Source organism: Lutra lutra, chromosome 2 (assembly GCF_902655055.1).
Source record: "Lutra lutra chromosome 2, mLutLut1.2, whole genome shotgun sequence".
NCBI lineage: Eukaryota > Metazoa > Chordata > Mammalia > Carnivora > Mustelidae > Lutra > Lutra lutra.
Genome location: NC_062279.1, coordinates 1,154,846 through 1,175,205, shown reverse-complemented (window position 1 = coordinate 1,175,205; position 20,360 = coordinate 1,154,846). Strand labels below are relative to the sequence as shown.

Below are 20,360 nucleotides of genomic sequence, written 5' to 3'. Positions count from 1 at the left end.
ACCTGGCTCCTGCTTGGACCATCCTGCTTCACCTCACAAACCTCACAAACCACCCGAGCCCAAGCCCATCTTACGAAGCCTCCGTCCAGAATGCTAGTTTCTGACTTCACTCTGACCCACTCCGCTCACGTCTCCATGGCAAGTTCCTGCCATGTTCAGCCTCTGTGCCCACTCGGATGCTCTCTGGGTCTGACACTGGGAATCCGTGTTTTACTACATGTTTCTTGGTAGATCGCACACTGTGCAACAGGACACCTTCAGCAGAGGTCCGTCCATGCTGCAGGCTGTTGTCATGAACGTGCTCAAGGCCCAGGGATGTCCCCACAGCACCACGGCTCTGCCATGCTTTGTTCACGGGCCTCCTTCAAGAAAACAGGTCAAAGAGATGATGTCAGGTTTGCTCAAATCTCTTCTCGATGGGTATCAAGAAGGGAAGATGGTTGCTCAAGTCTCCAAACCCCACGAAACCTTTCAGAGTGTGCCAGGAAGCTCTGGGTTTATCTGAGGACTACGCAGCACGTTTTCCTTTCAGCTTTCCTTTGGCAGAAGAAATCCTGGCATTTCCCTTTTGCATATTAAGCCAAAAGCTACTGGCTGTTGATGTGGTTTGCTCTGGTTTCTGTGTCTTCCCCTCGGTTGTGTTCAGATTCAACTGAACCAACAGACTCAGTTCCTACCGCATCCCAGATATTTACTGGATATTTTCAAACATATTATCTGCCCCATTCTCACAGCAGATACAGAAATGGCAGGACTATGGGAACATTCAGAGCCTCCTGTATGGCAGCACAGCCCCCAGATGGTAGAATTTCATTCAAACCCAGGCTTTCTGACTCCAAGTTTGCCTCATCCCCAACCCAGCTGAAGCCTGTCAGGATGACCGCCGACTCACGGAACCGAGAGCGCTGCGGAGTCGTGTGCGTGAAGATGCGTGATGAGTGAGGAGGGACGGTCCCACAGAACAGCGGCAGAAGACGGCACGCCGCCTGTCACATGCTCTGCATGCACACCCAGGGTGCTCTGCCCGCCGAGCTGGGCCGGCCGGCAGCGAGCAGGACCCTGCGCCGACAGACTCAGATGGCCTGGACGTCTTCCTCAGCTCTCTCAAGTTAGGGCCGAGGCTGGAGTCCGTTACTGGATGCCTGTTGTTTCCAGTAAGAGACCCTCTGCTGGAGGCTGTGCCCTTCGACACCACAGCTCCTCAGGAGGACACATGTCTCCAGCCTCCTGAGACTGCACAGACTCCCCCACCTTCTTGTCTGGGGTCACCAGGGACTGAGCCATGCGGTGGCTCCCTGGCACGGTGCCAGGCAGGAACCTTCCCTGGGGAGGTGGGGGACAGGAGCCCCATCACACCCCATGCTGAGCACACCCAGCACAGCCTATACGCAGGACGGAGCTATGGCCAGAAATGAACCCACATCAGGAGGTCCGTCTACAGAGAACGGTAAGGGTGTATGTTTCTTTCTTTTTTTTTTTTTTTTAAAGATTTTATTTATTTATTTGACAGAGAGATCACAAGCAGGCAGAGAGGCAGGTAGAGAGAGGAGGAAGCAGGCTCCCCGCTGAGCAGAGAGCCCGATGCGGGGCTCGATCCCAGGACCCCGAGATCATGACCTGAGCCGAAGGCAGCGGCTTAACCCACTGAGCCACCCAGGTGCCCCAAGGGTGTATGTTTCTAATTGGCCAGTTTCAGAGCTTAAGCACTAGGCTGGCACTGGTGTGGAGTCCCGCGCGAGGGGCACAGTCCCGACCGCACGCGCCAGAGGTCTGTGCTCACAGACAGGGAGCACATGAACCTCACCGCGGCAACTCCGTGTCCTTCATTATTTGGATTTTATCGCTGAGCCGAAGGACTCTGCAGAAGTCCCTCGTGTTGGTACCACTCCTCAACATCTTGTAGAGTCTGGATAGTGTGAGGTGCTGGCTACAGACACGAGCTCGTTTTGTGCCCGGAACAGCCTTGAAGGTAGTGTCTTCGTCCACCCGGGGCTATTGCAGGACCCTGAAGACCTGCTGGCGCACTCAGAACCAGGAGAACTGTGCTCCTCACAGTTCTCAGGGCTGCAAGTACACAATCAGGTGCGCGTTTGGCTGCGGTCAGACCCTCATCCGCGTGGCCGACTCGGGCTATGTCCTTACGTGCAGGAGGGGCTGGGTGCTCTGTGGGGTCTCTCCTCGAAGGGCACCAATCCCATCACGGGGACTGCACTCCTGTGACGCCATCCCCTGCCAAACACCATCCCTTGGGGTTATACACCCAGTCCACTATAGGTTACTATTATTACCCCAAATATCACACAGAAAATCAGAGTCCCCAAAGATGAAGAAACTTGCTCAGGGTTGCGTGGCAAGGAACTGGTAGCAGGATTGGAAGCCAAGCAGCTTGGCCCCAAGATCCGTGCCCTTCCTTCTCCAGAGAACGGAGGGAAATGCTTGTTGGGATTGCTATGGGGAAGTACATGCCACTTGGCTAGACACTCAGCCAAAGCCTGACGTGTTTTCTTGATGCTTAAGTTATTTTCCACAATTTGATCACTCTGCATCCCAAGCCCCTGCCACATGTGGGTGCTGGGATCTGTGAGGCATGAAGGACAGAAAGTAGTGGGCGGGCATGGAGCCTCATCCAAGGGGCTCCCCTTCCAGAAAGGGCTGACGCTACCATGCTCAGATGCACACGCCAGGACAAGGGTCCAGAACCTGCCTGAGACTGGCAGCTCCAGTGGAAGTCCTTCTCAGCCAGCAGACTCAGCACAACTGGTAGCCATGCCCCAGCCCCCAGCCACCCTCAGGGCCACAGAGCCACAGCCATGAGGAGGTTCCTGTGAATGTGGAACAGCAAGAGAAATTCAGCCAAAAGTCTTCCATGAACATTGAAAGCAGCCGCCTGCCAATGTCTGACTTGTCACTACGTCCCCCTAATCTGGACAACATTGTTGTCGGCTCCCTTGCACCTCAAATGAGCACCGTTGATGGATATGCGCTCACAAAATCCCCTTACACTGTCACCATCAATCACAAAAATCCCTGTCACACCAAACCAGTAAGGACTTTTTAAAAATACTCAAACACTTAACTTTTAGGAAAACTCATTATGTTCTCCTCTTCCCGTTTCCCGAGAGACTAGTAAAAAGCCAGAAAACCTCCCCACGTCTCAGAGTTTGGGGACCACACCAGGAAAAGTCTGCAGACGTATGCGATGATTAGACTGAGTATTTCAGCAAAGACTCTTCCAAAAACTCTTCATTCTCTTCATCCTCCCCAAGGTCCTGCTCTGAACAGTGTCCACAGTGGCCACATACATCTGTTTCCCACTCTCTTACTGTGGTAACACAGAGCAAACAGAAAACCTACCATCTGAACCACATTTCAGTCCTCATCTCAGTGGTAGCCCTTACGTTTATACTGATAAGCCACCGCCACCAGCAACGCCATCCCCACCACTCTTTCCATCTTGCAAAACCGGCACTCTGTCCCCACAGAACACGCCCCCCCCCACATTGTGGCACCCGCCATCCACACTCTGTCTCTATGGATGCCTCCTCCAGAGGCCACACAGCGTCTGTCCTTGTGCATCTGGCTCATCTCCCTCAGCACCATGGCCTTGAGGTTCAGCCATGCTGTGGCAGGCGTCAGGATCCCACCCCCTTTTTCAGGGCTGAATACTACCCCACTTTGTGTACAAACGCATCAAGTCCATCCATGTACCCATGAGTCAACGCCACCTGCTTCCACGCTCAGCTTCTGTGAATCTTGTGGCTGTGGGCGTGGGTATAGCCTCTACCCTTTCATATGAGCGCGGGGAGTCCTGACATGAGCACTGTTTCCCTGAAACACAGCAATAAAAAGGCAACGAACACCAAGCTGGGCTTCATGGCTCTATTTAGAAGATTCCAATTAGCCCTGATGTGTTCTGTGTTCATTCCACTGCATGTCTTGTTTAAGGAAGAAGAGTGGAGTCCAGTACTCTGATCCCGTGCAGGGCTGCGGTGTTGCTGAACTGCAGCTCAGACGGGCCCCCACAGGATGACAGGCCGATGCCTTGTGGCCCCCACCGGCCTGGCTGGTCCCCACACAAGCAGGTGTCCATGTCCCAGGCCGCCCCACCTGATGGGGTTTCAGCATGCCAGGGATGACAGCCACGTGTGCCGCACCTGGACGCCCAGGGCACACGTCCCCAGGCTCTGCCCCTTTTCTTGGCCATCTGCAGTGACAGGGGCCATCAGTCCAGTGCCAACCCCGTGCCAGGCACTCACGCCAATGAGCCTGCAGTCACAGACCGTCTCTGCTTCGCAGAGGAGAGAGCAGACCCAGAGCCACAGAATGAATAAGCAGCAAGGCCGCTCTGTCACCGCGCTTTAACAATACCGGCAAGTTGGCATTTTTGATGCATGTGTAGTAATTCCCCACACTGAACAATGCACAGAAAGTTACATTTTACTAGGAAGGAAAATCCATTTTCCATGCAGCTAACGCTGCCTCCTAAATGCTATAAACAGACCCGGTTTACTAGATGCACTGCCGTCGTCCTGCTCACGGCTAAGGCTGTGCCAGAAGGACGTGTGTCTGAGGCGGGACAGAACCCCTGCTCGCGGGGCCCTGAGTGTCCTATTCCGTAGGGAGCCCACGCGGTTGTCCTCTCATTTCAAAGTCTCCCCTTGAAGGGGCTGCTCACAGGATGCCCATCACAAGTGGCGATGGACAGCCGACATCAGGCGCGCTCGTCCACAGAGTACGCTGTGTTATCGCCCTCCACAGCCCTTCCGTGTCTGCTCAACACTGCACCGCGGACACGGTGATTTTCTGCACAGCCGGTGCCTGGAAGACTCTGGAGCTGAGAGGGAGCACAGATATGTCTGTCCCACAGCCTCTGGTGACCCCCAGGGGGAAGCCTGCAGGGCACTTCTATCTGTACCTACTATTAACTGATAAATTAGAAATGCCCGAGCATTTTTATATTAGCTACTTGGACCTCAGACAATGGTTTGACTCTCTACATTATTCCAATTCCATCTTATTCTCTATCTGGAGGAAAAAAACCTCTTAATCCCATCAACCCTAAGGGAGTCACCTTCTGGAACTGGGCAGGATGGCATGGCTCACGGGTGGCCTCCACTGGTACAGGGACGACCCCCTCCCTGCACAAAGGCTGAGGACTCGCCTAAAGTCAGCAACCTTGACACTGAGCCCGGGGACCACAGAAGGTGCCCTGGTCCACGTGAGTCTCTGCTGCAGGTCCATATGCGGAGGGCCGGGGAAGTCACGGTGGCCCCAGGCACAGCCCGTGGACAGGGTGAGGACGACTCAGTGGGATCTCTGGGTTCCAGTGCAGACACAATCAGGGCTTCCCGGGGAACCCCAGTGCCTGGACAGCAGTGGGGAGGACAGAGGCCAGGTGCCTGAAAGGAAAGCGTCTCTCTGCGGGGGCGCGCACTTGTTTTCAACAACCACACAAGCCCAACTGCGCCAGCCAAGACAGACAGTCAGCTCAGTGTGAAGGTCTCGCTACCGGCACCTACGGAATCAAGTTTCCTTCCTCATGTCCTTGTGCGCCCCCCAGCAACAGCCCCCCCGGGCAGCCCCCACACTGGAGCTAAACCCCTTCCCTCCATCTCTGGAGTGCGTGCCTTCAAGAGGGCAGGCGGGCTTATCTCAGCACTGCCGTCCTCCGGCCGCAAGGTGCCTGGAATGAGTGTCCCCTCGGCTTTTCAGCACAAGATAAATGACCACGGTGCCTCCTTCACACTCAGGACACATGTCTCTCCCAGCTCTGCATCGTGACGGGAAGGGCGTGATCCCCACATGGAAGGCCTCCCTTGTGCAGGTGGGTGTACGTGGGCACGCACACAAGAATTAAAAAATCTCAGGACTTGATGCTGACACGGGCCATGCTTGACAGCCCTCCTGCACACCCCGTCATGCGGCCCTCACGCTGGGAAGCTGGCAGGCTCGCTGCCTCAGCCCCCCTTTATGCCCTCCTCTCCCATTCTCTCAGGGGAGCTGATGGCAGGGATCCTCCCTCAGCCAAGGAGGGAGTCCTCACGGCTCTTCGGAGATCCTGCAGATGGAGGGGCACGAGGTCTCTCTCACTCTCTGGCAAGGGATGCAGCCTAATTAAGACTAATTAACCCCCCAGCACGTGCTGCTTATCCCTGAGGCCGCCTCACCAGCAAGCCTGGGCTGCATGCCGCAAGATGCGGAAGGAGACCGCCACTTGGGCCTTCGGGATCCACAGCACCTGGACCCCAGGCCCTCAGCACAGCCCAGCAACCATGGGGCTTTGAGAGCTGCCAGCCAGCTCTGAGGCACAGTGGCCTCCCTTGTCAAGCAGGCCACGGGTGACGTCCTCCTGGGGGTCTGGGTCATCACCTACCGAGCGTGCATAGGCCTGGCCAGTCTAGAGCACACGGTCCAGATGCCAAGCAGCTCGGGGTCCATCGAGTGAGGGTGCAGGTCCCTCTGTGGATGTCCTCTGCCCCTAGAGCTGCTGCTCCCACATACACCACAAGCCTCGGCAGTTGCAGGGAATGGGACGTAGCCCACCTTGGTTCTGCACGGACCCTGCCACCAGCCAGAGCACAAACCTCCCCTTTCAGCAGCCAAATAGGCCTGACTGCGTCACAGGCCCGGTGACTGTGACATTCTATGTTCTTACTGCTGTGGCTTTGTGACTCATGTTGTGTTCCTCTCCACACGGGCTCTATCCGCCCATCTATACCCCTAACAATCCTCTCTGTGGAAAAGGGGAGGGGAGCTCCAGGGGCCAGGGCACAGGCCTCCTGACTCAGCTCTGAGGGCCTCTGAGCAGCCTTACAGAAGCAGCTCTGGGACTCAAAGGACTCAGATTCTGCAGACAAATTATACAACAAAACAGCATCACTCAGAGCACCTGGTCCCAATTCCCCAATAATTTCATCGGGATCTCACAGAACAAACACTTTCTTGTGCTTACCCTTCAGGAGAACATATGTCTATAAGCTTTCAATATCTACAAAACTTTGCAACCATATCGCAGTATTAAGTGATTCACCCACTCTGAAATCATACTTGTGGTTCACATCTGTCATTCCAGAGACTTCATTTCCCTTCCCCGAATTAGGGAAGACACGGCCATCACACTGATTTAAGACGCTCTTGATTGGCCTCTCTCTAAATACACGTATAGCAAATGACAGTACAAAGGGCTGATATCCAAGACCTATAAAGAACTCCGCAAACTCAACAATCAAAAAACAGATAACTACATCAAAAAAAATGGGCAGAAGCCATGAACAGACACTTCTCCAATGAAGACATACAAATGGCTAACAGACATATGAAAAAATCACTAGCCATCATCACTAGCCGTCAGGGAGATTCAAATCAAAACCCACATTGAGATACCACCTTATGCCAGTTAGAATGGCCAAAATTAACAAGACAGTTAACAACAAGTGTTGGAGAGGATGTGAAGAAAGGGGAAGCCTCTTACACTGTTGGTGAGAATTCAAGTTGGTGCAGCCACTCTGGAAAACAGTGTGGAGACTCCTTAAGAAATTAAAAATGGAGTTACCACATGGAGAAGAATTAAACTAAAGGTCAACTCAAAATGGATGAAAGACATCAATGTGAGACAGGAATCAATCAAAACTCTAGAGGAGAAAATAGGCAGTGACCTCTTTGACACTGGCCACAGCAACTTCTTGCTAGACACATCTTAAAGACAAGAAAAACAAAAGCAAAAATTAACTTTTGGGATTTCATCAAGATAAAAAGTTTTTGCACAGCAAAGGAAAGAGTCAACAAAACTAAGATCCAATCCACAGAATGGGAGAAGATATCTGAAAATGACATTAGAGATAAAGGGCTGGCATCCAAGATCAATAAAGAACTTCTCAAACTCAACACCAAAAACCAAAGAATCCAGTCAAGAAGTGGGCACAAGACATGAACAGACACTTCTCCAAAGAAGACATACAAATGCCTAACAGACACAAGAAAAAATGTTCATCATCACTAGCCATCAGGGAAACATAAATCAAAACCACAATGAGATACCACCTTACACCAGTTAGAATGGCTAAAATTAATGAGACAGGAAACAAGTGTTGGTGAGGATGCAGAGAAAGGGGAACGCTCTACCACTATTGGTGGGAATATAAGCTGGTACAGCCACTCTGGAAAACAGTATGGAGGTCCCTCGAGATGTTAAAAATAGAGCTACCCTGCAACCTAGGAATTGCTCTACTAGGTATTTACCCCCAAAGATACAGATGTGATGAAAAGAAGGGACACACGCACCACAATGTTCATAGCAGCAATGTCCACAGTCACCTAACTGTGGAAGGAGGCAAGATGCCCTTCAATGGATGAATGGATAAAGAAGATGTGGTCCATACATACTATGAAATATTATGCCTCCATCAGAAAGGATGAATACCAACTTTTTTTTTTTAAGATTTTATTTATTTATTTGACAGAGAGATCACAAGCAGGCAGAGAGGCAGGCAGAGAGAGGAGGAAGCAGGCTCCCTGCTGAGCAGAGAGCCCGATGCGGGGCTCGATCCCAGGACTCTGAGATCATGACCTGAGCCGAAGGCAGCGGCTTAACCCACTGAGCCACCCAGGCGCCCCTGAATACTAACTTCTATATTAACATGGACAGAACTGGAGGAAATGATGCTGAGTGAAATAAGTCAAGCAGAGAGAGTTAATTATCATATGGTTTTGCTTATTTGTGGAGCATAAGGAATAACACAGAGGACATGGGGAGATGGAGAGGAGAAGGAGTTGGGAGAAATCGGAGGGGGAGATGAACCATGACAGACTGCAGATTCTAAGAAACAAACTGAGGGTTTTGGAGGGGAGGAGAGTGGCGGGTTGGGTGAGCCTGGTGGTGGGCGTTAAGGAGGCCACAGACTGCATGGAGCACTCGGTGGGGTACATAAACAATGAATCCTGGAAGACTGAAAAAATAAATTAAATTTTAAAAATACATATATATACAAGAAGATTTATCATATACCATTTTAAAATAAAAATGATTTTATATTATACAATGTTACAATATGATTGTTTATTATATTTTCTCTTAATTTATGTAAGAATTAAATGTTCCTTTGTCTTGTGATATTTGTTCACTATTTTTGTTTATTTGGTTTTGCTCCTGAACATTTTATGTGCAGGTAGTAAAATATGCATAACAAAATTTATGATTTTAAGCCATTTTTAGGTGTACAGTTCAGGGTCATTAAGTACATTCACACAGCTGTGCAACCACTATCAGCATCTATTTCCAGAACTTTCCGTGTTTCCACACTGAAGCTCTGTCCCCATTAGACTCGCACCCTATCCTCTCTCCAGTGCTCTCGCCTGCCACCGACTCCCGTCTCTGTGGACAGATGTGCCTGCTCCAGGGAGCCCTGTGGGTGGGACTGCAGAGCTCCTGTCCTCCTCCGCCTGGTCTGCCCCATCTGGTGTACCCCACTGAGCATCCTGTACTCAAGGCTCATCCCTGTGACAGCAGATGTCAGAATCCCCTTCCTTTTCAAGGCTGAGTAATGTCCCGTTTGTCAAGACTGGCTCTTTAAATTTTTATTTATTTGTCAGAGAGAGTGAGAGAGAGCACAAGCGGGGGAGCGGCAGCCAGAGGGAGAGCCAGAAGCAGGCTCCCCGCTGAGCAGGGAGCCCGATTTGGGACTCGATCTCAGGACCCTGGGATCACGACTTGAGGAGGAGGCAGACGCTTCACCGATGGAGCCCCCCAGGCATCCCCAAGACTGACTTTTAATACCTATTCCATAGACGTGGATGTGCCACTTTCTTTCCCAATAAAAACATTTTGGAAATCATGAATATGAAACGTTTGGTGAAACCACTTCACAAAAGCATTAAGAGGAGGCCAAGTGGTGGGCGTCCGCCCCCAGGGATGTGCCGACAGTTGAAGGCTCCCGCTCACTCAGTTTGCAAGAGCAGGTGCAGCAGGCTCCCCTCGTCCCTGCCCACTGCCCCTCAGCAGCCCTGCAGCCGGCCCCTCGCGCACATCCGCTCGCTCAGCGCGTGCATCGTGCCGCAGCAAAGCAAGGCCGACCACAGCCGCCAGGGTCACGGTGAGGTCCACGTCTGGCGCTCACAGCCCTCAAGAGGCGCGTGTGCTGACACTGGGGAGGGCGGAAGATGCCCGGACGCAGAGCCCCAGGGAAAACCACGCCCTTGCCAGCAGCAGGCGGAGCCAGGCAGGTGAGCTAACAAACAGGGCCTGGTGCTCAGCGGCACAGGTTGGAAGCAATTAAAATGTTTTGGTTAAAACGGGCTGCTTAACTGAGGGTGCGGAGGGGAGGGGTGGGAGGTTCGGTGAGCCTGGTGGTGGGTATTGTGGAGGGCACTATCTCACAGAGCACTGGGTGTGGTGCATAAACAATGCATTCTGGAACACTGAAAATAAATTTAAAAAATAAGTAAACATTAAAAATAAAATAAAATGGGCTGCTTTAAGAAACTGATTTTTAAATGCTATTGCCTGTAAGAAACTTAAACCCATTTCCAAATTTAGACTGTCTCTGCAGAGCATGGAATTCCTCAAATGCACATCTTTGTAGCCTCACTCTCCCCTGCTCCTCTGGTCATGGAGGGGCAGAGGGTGAAGTCCTGGGGAGGGAACTACTGGGCAGATGGCCACAGGCTTGACCATGCCTGCCAACGGGGACATCTGAGCACTAGCCTCCGAGTCATGCCCTCGGACTCACTGTTGCAGCTCTGTCCCCTCACGTCAGCCCTACGACACAGTAGAAGCAACGTATTTTTATTGAAATAAGGGCACTGCACATAATCAATGCGTACTAAAAAGAAATTATCTCAGTTTGAGTGAATGATCTTCAGAATGCCCAAGACTGGGTAATGACATAAGACCCGCACTATTTCTAAACACCGTTGTGCTCACTAACCCTCGGCGCCCAAACGTCAGGACACCTTCAGCAAGTGAACGGACTGACATCAAACAAGCTGCTCCATCCCTGGGGGCAGTTCAGTGGCAGAAATGCTCTGCTCCCCGGTGCTCGCCTCAAATTCTCACACAGAAGCATCACAACAACGTCTTTCGTCTCCTGCCGGCGTCCACGCTGCCCCAAGCTGCTTACAGGGCATCTCCACTGTGGCCCTGGGCACAGAGGGGGCTCTCGGAAGGAGGCCTGGTTTCAGAACTGGCCACACACTCAGCTCTGCGCCCTGGGATCTCCGCACGACACACAAGTCACTCCCTGTTCCCTTCTCGCCGTTCCGAAGCTCTGCGAGCAGCTAACAGAAAGTGCTGACTTCCGGAAGCACTCCGGGAGCACTCACGGCCGCTACTACAAGGGTCTGAAAAGAAAGAACAAATCTAATGAAAATTTCAAGGCACATAAGAGCTTTAGAAAGCTAGATACCAGGAATGTTAACAGTGCTGAGAACTTTCTTAACTGTCTTCCTTCAAAGAATTTCTTTAAAAATGTCATAATAATAGTGCTTTCTACAATGTACATTAGCCGCAGAGGGAAATAGTCACAAAGTGCTCCCTTATGCCCCCGAACGAGCTGTGAACCGCAGGCTTCACCCACCTGCCAGGAGCCACTCAGCACATTCAGTAAACGGTAATCCACGAGAATCGCACTGGTGCTACCTACGACGTCCAGAGCGAGAGAAGAAAACAGCCATCTACAGGGCCTTGTGGCAGGTCCCAGCAGGGGCAGGGGACCGTCTCCGCACACAGGCCGTTCTCCATCGTGGCCGGCACACAGCTTGGTGGCATCCACTGTTTCTGGGCCTCGGCAAATGTTCTCAAATCCATCCACCAAGCTGAGAAAGTGCATCCCTGTGTGAGATGCCCGTCGAAGAAGGAAGGGCACCCAGACATGCCCCTATGTTCCAAAGTCCATTCCAGGGCCAGAGGCCAGCGAACGCCGAGCTGGCACCTTGTTTCCTGTTTCACACCTGAGGTGACTGACTTCCACATTAGTCCCCTAAATCTTCCGAATGTTGCTGGAAACACACTGGTGTGGGTACGCTTCCCTGAGGCAAGTATGGCAGAGCCGGGCAGCTGGGCTGGACGCCAGGGCCTGTGTGCCCCAGGGAGAGAGGTGCACCCAGATTGTTGCACATATGTGTGTCACTCTAAGAGAGAGCCAGACCCCTGTTCCAAAATGAATGTGACCCACGGGGGTGGGGTTTTCCGATGAAAACAGTGAGGACGCAAGAGAAGAGGCAGGCGTGCAGAGGCTGAGAACCTGAGCCATTAGCCCCGTGTAGAGACCCATGGCCGCAAACGCCCACTCAGGTACCTGGCTCCGCTCGGAGCATCACACAGGCTTTGCTGCGCCAGGAGGACATTTCCAAGGCACAGCAGGTGGGTGTCTCTGCTTCACCTTTTGGGCTCTGTAACATGGCGATCCCCCCAGCTCCTGACAACACACATGACCCAGAAGGCGCTGTAAACCCCGGCACTGCCGAGCCAGAACCCAGTGTCCAGGGAAGGAACCCAGGGAGAATCTCTTAATCTGGTACTAAGTGTCCCAGGTGTTTCCTACGATGGGAGCTGAGGGAAGAGTCAAGCTAGTAGTCTGAAGCAGACAAGAAAAGCCGGCCAGAGGCAGAATGCAAACACACGCCCGAACACACCCCGAACCCAAGTGTCCACCGTACTTTCCGCATCTTAGGGAAAACATTCAGGGTGACATCATTTCCAAACAAACTCGTTTTTAAAAAAACGTTTCATGAAGCACTTTCTTCATTTAACTTGCAGATCTTGACTGCAGAAAAATAAACTCTAAAGTCATCAGGCACTCCTGGCGCCACATTCAGATGGAAGCAGTCTCTGTGGAAAGGCGAGAAAACATTCTCCCCACAGACATTGCTTAGACATCTCGGGCTTACCATCCATCAGGAAAAATGAGTTAACTCTTATTAACACATGCAATTACTTTATTACTCTTTTACTCTCATTTCTAGAATTATCAGGTTTTTTGTTTTGTTTTATTTTGTTTTAATATTGAAAGGGAAAAGACTATCTAAGAAGGTAGCCTTTCGAGTTTTCTTCCTTAGCACGGGACGATCCTGCCCGGACGGCTGCTGAAGCGGACAGTGATAGTAGTAATCCCACACGCTACGCACCTGCTCCGAACGCCCTCTGACATGATGTTACTCTGAACATCTGACCTGCACAGCTATCTTCAAAGGTGGGTACTCAGACCCATTACCACAATACGTGAGACTCACGGAAGTAAGCAACCAAGAAATGAGCTCCATATTGCTTTCTACTCGGTAACCGCTGTGCCGACAGCAAGAACTGGCCCACTAGGCACCGCTGCCCTGGCAGACGACAGGGCTGACCCCCAGCCACGTGCGATGCAATATGAGTAGTGGGCGTGGTGGGGCGTGTGCGGGCAGTGGGTGGCATGTGTGGGCAGTGGGCGCGGTAGAAGGGCGGGCACGGGCAATGGGTGCGCTGTGGGGTGCAAGGGCAGTGGGCACAGTGGGGGACACGTGTGCGGGCAGTGGGCGTGTTGGGGGTGTGCACGGCCAGGGGTGGCGTCCTCAGCTTTGACAGCGCACGTGTCAGTGAGTCCGCACAGATGGACTCCAGCCACACAGGAGGACTGTTCCTTCCTGAAGTTAGTCCAAAGTCAGTCGGCCTCCATTCACGGGCTTTGGGGCCCCTCACCTATAAAACACCAAGCAAAGGAGGACAGAGGAACCCATGTCCCTCCTCTGAAGGAACATCAAGGTTATTGCTCTAGGCAGCATATCTGTGTCCCCAAAATCCGTATGTTGGGCTCTAGCCCCCAGCGTGGTGGTGTCAGAAAGGGGCCTTCAGGAAGTGAGGAGCTCATAAGGGTGGAGCCCCCAGGAGTGGGGTAGTGTCCTTGTCAAGGAGATGCCACGGAGCTCCCAGCCCCACCCCCACACGAGGACCCAGCACAAATGTGCCACTGGAGAGGAGGGCAGCTGAACTGGTCTGCGCTGGCACCTGACTTTCAACCTCCAGCCTCCAGCATGGCGAGAAGAAGCTGGTGATGAAAAGCCTCCGCCTGGGGTGTCCATGGTCACCTCAACAGACTAGGACAGCAGTCTATAGATATGTCCTCACATGCTGGCTCCCCGTCTGGGCCGACCGGCCCGCGGAATCCCTGGGGTGTCACATGGGAACAGTGATTCTGTCTTCCTGTCCCCTCCTGGGTCAGCTCTCCCCACTCAGAACAACAACCACACTCACACAGCAATGACCGCAACAAGCACCCCAGAAACCCTCACCGGAGGGTCAGAGACTATGCTCAGAAGACACTCTGTACACTGTGTGTCACGCTCTACCGTCCTCAAAGAAGCCCTCTGTGCCCAGTGTCTGCTGCACGGAGGGGCCCGTGGCAGCTCTGCCAGGGAGGGCACGTGCAGGTGTGGTGCCCAGCCCCCAGGGTCCCCAGCACCCCAGAAACACACGTGGCTGAGCATATTCCAAAGGCTATGGAGAGACCCCTCCAGGAGCCTTCTGTGACGAGCCATGGAGCCTGGCTGCAGTTCACTAGTGTCTCCATAGAAACAAGCCTTATTGGAAGATGGGATAGCGTCAAAGGACTAAAAAATTTAAGCCTCAGCAAAAAAAAACAGAGAAAAGCGTTTGAAAGATTTTTTTTTTTAACCCAGAAAACAAGATGAATTATTCATTCTCTGTACCGGAAGCGTTTGGCTCCACCATCCCCAATTCATCACGGACCCACCTTCAACTTCCAAGTGTTGTTAGCGGCCTGGGAAGAAATCCTTTCTTAGCATAATTCAAGGGAAAATGCCTGAAATGATTCAGCCTTCAACTACACAATCTCAATCATGTTGAAAAGGTCCACCCTTCCCGCTGGCCCGGAGACCAGTAGATCATGACCATCTCCCCACACAAGGACAAGAGACTCAGCCAAGCTTCACAAAGCTCAGGTGTGTCCACTCAGGGGCTCAAACCGCAGTTCCCCACCCTCATGTCCATGGGGCCTCAGACACCACTGGGCCTCAAGCCTCATTGTAAGTGTCAGCACTCCAAGCCCTGGGGCACATGCCTGCCTACGATGACGCATTTTCTGTGTCTTCGTGGCTGGGAACTGGAGCCAGACACTCCCTCGAGCACCAGTCTATACTTGCTGAGAACGTGACTGGCTAGAGGGGACTCACATTTAAATCCACAGACTTGGGTAAGGCAGATCCCCTCCCCCGATGCAGGGGGGCTCATCCAGTCATTTGAAGGCTGGGGCGGAGGAAAGGTTGAGACCCCCAGGAAGAGAGAATCCTGCCTCTGGACGGCCTTAGGCTCCAGCGACCACACCAGCTCTTCTGTCGAAGGGCTCCCAGGCTGACCTGCACACTGAGCACTGGCCACTCCATGATTCCCTAAATAACCCTGTCCTCCATACACACACCTGTTGGTCTGTTCCATGCCCCGTGCTGCATAGTGAGGGACTGAGCGGGATTGGCTGAGCAGGGCCGGGACCGGCTGAGTAGGGCCAAGACCTTTATGAAGACGTGCCCAGAGACCAGCTGCCTTCCTCTACAACATCCATGCCCCATGACTGTAGCCCGCCCTGAGTGCACTGCATGGGAGTGACCCGAGACTCTCACACTCTGGGCCTTCAATCCCTCTGCTCCAGCTCTATCTCCAGACCTGGTCCCCGTGTAAGCTGGGGGGACACCAGCATTAAGATTCAAGCAGCAGCTCAGATGGACGTGGCCTCCATAGTGGGGTCCCTGGAAGAGTCCTGACCTCCTCCTCCCTTCAAGGACTTGTCCACCTATGTGTGGGGCACAGCTGGCACAGGTGGCCGGCCACAAACCCCTCCTTCTGAAGGGAACACCCTCGCCAGAGCCAGAGCCAGAGCCAGAGCCCTGGGTTCCCCATACTTCTAGCTTTTCAACTCTTTTTTCAACCCCATACTTCTTTCTTTTCAACCTCTGTAAGACCACGGCTGGACAGATGGGTGAAGCCAGGTCAGACGCCAGCCAGGCCAATTCCGAAGTCACTGATAGGCCTCAGAGGGTCAGGCCAGCTCACAGTCCACACAGGGACACCAAACAGCACTTCTCCAAAATAAGAACACAATGTGGGAGACCTGGGAAATATGAAAATGCAGGAGCTCCTTGTGGGGAAAGCTGCTAGGAGGTCTAAGATGGTGACAGCAGAGCCCCAGGGTGACACGAGCCAGGCAGAGTCAGCATCACGGGACAGGGGCTCACAGGCAGACCAGGCTACCCCATGTGGCTAGTCTGATGGAGCTAGGTGTGCATGTCTCAAAGGCAATAGGACACACAGAGGGCTGCACCCCAGGCGTGGGAATGCACACACTGCTCCCCAATGCCACATACATTCTGTCATCCCAGCTGAACAACTGGAAGATGAAACTCAGCAGGGGAGTGAGGGGTGGAAAGAGCCACCCAGGAGCATCTCGTGTGAGGCCTGGGGTTTCAGGCATCAGAGGAGGAGAAGGAAGAGAAGGGGGAGGAGGAAAGACAAGGCGAGGACACGGAAATGAGGAGGGTGGAGAGGACGGGGCCTTGCACAAGACAGCAACTGCTCCAGGAAAGATGCACATGGAGCCGTGACCTCACACCCACGAGGACAGCAGGCTCGACACCCATGATTTCCCTCTGGTCTCAATGTTGACGCAGAGCCCACATAACAGGGCAAGCGATGACATAGACAAGGAAAAAACCCTACAGGGGCACTTGGGGGCTCAGTCTTTAAGCCTCTGCCTTTGGCTCAGGTCACAGTCCCAGGGTCCTGGGATCAAGCCCCACATCAGGCTCCCTGCTCAGCATGGAGCCTGCTTCTCCCCCCACATCCTGCTCCCCCTGCTTGTTCTCACTCTCTCTTACTTGCTCTCAAATAAATAAAATCTTAAGAAAGAGAGAGAGAGAAAGAGAGAAAATGAGAGAGAGGAAGGAAGAAGGAAGGGAGGGAAAGAGGGAGAAAGGAACGAAAGAGGAAGGAAAGAAGGGGGAAGGGAGGAAGGGAGGGGAACCCTCAAACATAGTTTGACAAATTTTCAAAATTTCTGTTGAAAAACAAGTGTTCGCATGTGTATGCACGCACAGCAAGACTGGACAACTGAGAGCTAGTGGTATGGGCAGCAGATAGATGAGTTTCCTTGTTTTTCCCGATGACTTTATTGGTTATGGTTTGTAATAATTAGCTGTGATTACAGTCAAGAAAGGAAATAAAGTCTGTGCCCAGGAACGCTCTCCTGGCTTCAGATTCAGTGCTACTCTGGAGAATCTCTGTGTGCTTATCACAAACGTGTGTCCCCAAGCTTGATCCTCACAATTCCACTGTCCAAGCCTTCTTTCTGGAATTCCAGCGATCCAGCTGCCCCAGTATTTCCCAACGACATGCTTACAAGCCCGGATGCAGATGCGCTGGCTCTCAGAGACTGCCCACGTGGGCTCCCGCCTCTCCGCTCACCGTCCGTCGGACAGTCTGGCTCCCACGCTTGCCCAGAACCCCAGCTATGCAAGTCCCGGGATGAGTGGGAGACCCTAAGGGACGTCTGGTCCATATCCAGCCCTTGAAGCTACAACCTCGGTGCTGGCAAAGGGAGCCTGGCACTCCAAAGGACGGAAAATATCCTTCTGAGGCACATCATTCAGATTTGCACCCTGGTCACTGGGATGACTAATTTTAAGACAAATTCAATAGGAGTATGAATGGACTTCCACACAGAATTCCAGTAACAGGAGCCCTCAATAAAGAGAGAATTATTTTCTCTACGTTCAGCTTTTGTACAAAACTAAAAACACCAATCAAGAGAACAAAACTAAAAGAGCCAGCCTCCAGGATGCCCAGGAGTTAACTTGTTTTGCCAAAGGTCCCAGCTTCAGTCTCCACAGCCGCCACGTGCTCCAGCGAAGGGCTGCGCTGTGCCTGGCCTGCAGACCCCCAAACCCTCCAATCGGTCTGTCTGGGGGCCGCCCTGCACCTGCTGCTGCGGACCCTGCCTGAAGGGAGACACCTGAGGGCAGAGAGGCAGCCTGTGTGCACTCCAGGGCCAGCCCACCCCTCCCGCACCCCTCCTCTACCCCCCAAATCACAGAAGGTTGCAGATCAACGCAAGGCAGGAAATCATGGGACAAGAATCAGCAGGGATATTCTCCAGCAGCTCCAGACAAATGCTCTGGCCTCTGTATGTATGTGCGTACACACACACACACACCACACATACTTACATGCACGGGCACACACACGTACATGTACATGCATACATACATGTACATGCACGTGCATGTATATGTATGTACACACGTGTGCATACATGCACATGCACATATACACCTGTGCATGCATACACACATACATATATATACATACACATACAAATACACATACACATATACGCACACATGCATACACATATGCATGCGTACACACATATACATACATACACATATAAATACACATACACATATACACACATGCATACACATGCGCATGCGTACACATACACATATACACATACACACACATATACCTGCATACACATATAAATACACACACGTATGCACACACATGGATACACATGCGCATGTGTGCACATACACATATACACATAGACATGCCACACGTACACGTGTGCATGCATACATACATATATACACATACACCTGTGCACATGCATACGCATACACATACACACATACACACATGCACGCACAAATACATATACGCACATACACACACACATATACACATGCACACATGCATACACATACACATGTGTACACACATACACATATATACACATATGCATACATACACATACACACATATATACATACAAACATGCACATATACACATGTGTGTGCATACACATGCATATATACACATACACCTGTGCACATGCATACACATATACATACAGATACACAAACACACATATACACATACATTCACGGGCACAACAGGCATGTGTACATGTATGTATATATTTACTTATTTGTAATTGGCCGTGAGAAGCGATAAGTCCTAAACACAGCGCGGCTCTTTCCCTCGGGCCCTCTCTCCTCTTCCTCATTCCGCTAACTCAGCATGAATAGGAACGGCATTTGTGGGCCTGGAATCAGTACAAATCCTCAATCTTTCAACACATTTCTAACCCCACAAGTGCACAAAGGCCACGAGTGCTCCCCGCCAGGACAGCCAGAACAGCCAGTGGCGGGTGCTGCGGAACCAGTCACAGAGGTCTGGGTGAGCAGGGGATGCCAGGGAAGGCAGGTAAGGCCGGCGGAAATGTGCCCCAGTTCTCCCAGGGTCCACGGTTATCATGGAGGGCAACCTCCCTCTGGGCGACGGCACCCTAGAGGGGCTCACAAGAGAAAAAGAGACATTTGTTTCCATAATGAGACCTGGCAGAGCCCCAGACCCACAGCCAAAGGAGGCCGGGGCGGCTCAGAGACTGCGGGTTTTATGTTCTCACTGGCTAGGGTGTCCATGGCCCCTGCGCAAGCAGTGTCCATGGAGCAGGGCTGTGTGGAGCCAGCAGGTGTCCGCAGCTGTCTGTCCCCAGAGACTGTGGGGGAGACGGGACTGAGTGCTCTCAGTCCACAAGGACACATGCACGCCAGAGCGCTCGCCCCTTTGTTGTATTTTCAGGCACGGAACACAGTCACATAATCACTTCACATCCAGCTACCGTGTGACCGCCCAGCAGGGTCGCTGGCCAGCTACCGTGAAGTGGAAATAAGCCCATGTCACACAGACGAGGAGAAACGAGCTCTCACATTGGGGCGGAGGGTTCTCCCTGGCATGGCCCCTCCTGGCCCGTGTGCCATCCCGAAGCACACCCCCCAACACACCGCCCTGCAGAAAGACAGACAGGCAGATGGGCGCTGAACATCAGGGTGAGCGCACAGCAGTGGGACGGAGTGCTAGAAGGCTGGGGCCACAGCTACCTCCCTTTCATCCCCATGCCTCCTGCTGCTGACAAGGAACCAGGGAAGCCTCACAGCAGGTCCTGACGGGTAACATCCCCATTTCTGGAGCAACATGGGGAGGGCTGGACTGGGGGGCGGGCGCTGAGGGGTGTCCACACACCAGTGGCTCTTTCCAGGCTGGGTAACACGGTTGCCAAGGAGCAGAGACAAGAGACAGACCGCAGGCAGAGGTCACAGGATTGGCAAGGTGGGAGGCACAGTGGCAGAGGACAGGGGGATGGACTACGTGGGGGGCGCAGCGGCAGCAGGCAGGGAAATGGGCAAAGCAGGGGGCACGGAGGCACAGGGCAGAGCAACAGGTGACTGGGGGTATGGTGGCAGAGGGCAAGGGGATAGGCGATGCAGGGGGCACAGTAGCAGAGGAAAGGCAGGGTTTTGAGCTTCAGGATCTGAA

At 52.6% G+C, this 20,360-nt stretch overlaps 1 protein-coding gene and 1 long non-coding RNA gene across 3 annotated transcripts in view; one reads left to right on the top strand and one right to left on the bottom strand.

Moving 5' to 3' along the window:
* DLGAP2 (DLG associated protein 2) overlaps positions 1–20,360 on the bottom strand; it is a 783,049-nt gene that overhangs the window by 468,497 nt on the left and 294,192 nt on the right. The window lies entirely within an intron of this gene.
* LOC125090595 (uncharacterized) lies at positions 3,943–7,370 on the top strand. Its single transcript, XR_007124393.1, has 3 exons — positions 3,943–3,953; positions 7,016–7,021; positions 7,166–7,370. It is a non-coding gene; the product is annotated as an uncharacterized LOC125090595 (long non-coding RNA).